Below are 2,548 nucleotides of genomic sequence, written 5' to 3'. Positions count from 1 at the left end.
GCGGCGGGATTTTTTTTTTAATTTGACCGGTGGTTTAAGACCGCCGGCAAGCCGCCGAAATAAATTGTCGCCGGAAAAAACCTTCGAAATTTATTTTTCTACGCCGTTTTTTCCGGCGGTATTTAAACAGCCGGAAAACTGCAGCTAAATTACAAAACCGCCGGAAAAGACTCAATTTTCGTCGGAAAAAGCCGTCGGAAATGGGTGATTTTCCTATAGTGTTTGCATGCTTGGGAAGCACACACTTGCACTTAGTATAAGGCTCTCTTAGATCTTGGAATTGGTTGTTATTGTGTGTTTATTTCATGCTTAGTCAAGGGTTAGTTAAAACTTTGATTCAAACCTATCAAACTTAGTGACATCGCTAAGGACAATAATTAAGGACCTATGTGTATAAAACTTAGAGAAATTCTAATAATTAGGATTCACATCCTTTTGATTTGAAACTTGAACATTTCAAATATAGTGACACTCTCAGCCATTAGAGAAATTTTCACAGGTTTTTGAAATCATTAAGTCCCTTAATCAACCTAATTAAGTTTAAGCCTTAATTAAGCCATTAAAACTCTTAAAAATTGTAGTAAATCAAATTTGAACCAAAAAATTATGTATAACCCCTCTAACTGACCAAATTTGAAGCCTTAACCAATGAAAATTAAAGCCCCTTGATTTGACAGCTAATTAAGCCTTAGTTTAATTTTAAGTAAAAGTCTTTTTTTAATTGATTTAAATAATTGATAATAATTAAAAATCCCAAAAATTTCCCAAACACTTGGGAATCCCTCCTTAGGTCATTCCTGACCTTTGGAGGTGTTTTCAAGAAGTTGGAAACTTGTTTGGAGCAAAACCACAATAAGGCTTTTAATTAAATAATTTCAAAAATTCGTTAAATATCCAAAATTTCAACAATTCATAACTAATTCAAGAAAAAATCCAAATTGACCAAACTCACTTGCATTAAACTCATGATAATGTCTAGTTTTTATTAAAAATACTAAAGTTTCAGAAATCTTTCAAAACAAAAAAGTCAACATTTTGGTCAAACATAGGTCAAATCGGGTTAAAACTTCCAAAAATCATAACTTTTGATATAAAACTTCAAATTGAGTGTACTACCTGTCTAGCAACTCATAATAAGGTCTAGTATTTATTAAAAATATGAAACCCTTAAGATTAACTCTAATTTTAAAATTTAAATTTTGACCCCTTAGTTGACATATCCGGACAACCTCCAAAATCTATTAACTCCCCCAAACTCCAGAATTTTTTTAATAGGTTAATAAAATCCTTAACCAACTCATTAAAATCAGTAAACAAATATCTTTAATATTAATCTATGCCTCTTAATTCTAACAAATCTAAAGTAACTTAATCAACCCCGACTACTACTGGGTAACCCAGGCCACGAGGCTATTAGCTTAGCCCCAAGGAAGGTGAAATAAATTTCACGGCCTCGATGTGAAACAAAGGTAGTAATCAATTAACTCTTAAAATATATTTAATTAAAATTTTTAATATATTAATATTTAAACATTAACCTAAATCCCCCTTTTAAGCCTCAACAAACCCAGACTTTTAGACAACTTTAACTAATCACCCACTTTAGGACCTACCACACCCACACGATCTTTTACACACACTTTAGATGGTTTGCTAGGACAAACAACTCTAGATCTAGGTTAGGTCGGTGTTTACTTTACTGCTGTGTGCCGGATTTTTCGTAGTTTTCACTGCATGTTGTGGATGAAATTGCTTTGTTGTGTATGTTTACTTTTTACTGCACTCTGTGGATGGTTGATGTGTTTGGCGACTAGATTACCCTTAGGATATGAACGATCTGGATGTTCACACAGTCTTCTGCATGTGGCCACGCTCATGCAGGGAAATAAAAGGGGAGCTAAGTTAAAAAAAATTAATTGTTATAAATGCTTGCACAGGTGCTTCAGCCGCTAAAGCCCCCAAATAAAAAGAACGTGGTCAGTGTGTTTACTTTCTTTTCTGCATATATATAACTGCTTGGGAATAACTGCTTTTTTTATTTTTATTAACTGCTTAGGATAACCCTGCAGGTGAGTCTAGATTTTATTTTCATATAAATGTAATTTGTGTAATTGTCAAGTGTTGTGAAAGTTAGTTTTGAGTTGGGATATATAGGTCCAAAGCTTAGACTCCGAAGAGAAAAAGATGCCCCTTAGGGGAGTAGACCTTTTCTATTTGGAGATCCAAATTTGGGCCACACTCCTTCCCTACCCAAAGGGGAAAGGGTGACCTTCCCCTTAAAGGAAGTGCCATCTTATCCATTTGGGTAGTCCAGTACGAAGAATCCAAGGAGCTTGAAGAAAAGGAGCCCAAAGAAGAACAAGATTGAAGACTTGAAGATTTAGAATATCCCACTCAAAACTACTTGCGTCATTACTAGGTTTAGAATCCGGGTTGTTGTCAGTGGTGCCCGGCCACTTTACTTTCTGTAATATTCTGGTTTGTAATAAGCAAGGCAACTTTGCCTATGGACATTTATTAATTAGTTAATTTATATATTTGATGTGAC

The sequence above is a fragment of the Dendrobium catenatum genome, unplaced genomic scaffold, assembly GCF_001605985.2.
Source record: "Dendrobium catenatum unplaced genomic scaffold, ASM160598v2 fragScaff_scaffold_1470, whole genome shotgun sequence".
NCBI classification, from domain to species: Eukaryota; Viridiplantae; Streptophyta; class Magnoliopsida; order Asparagales; family Orchidaceae; genus Dendrobium; species Dendrobium catenatum.
This window is presented reverse-complemented; position numbering follows the sequence as displayed.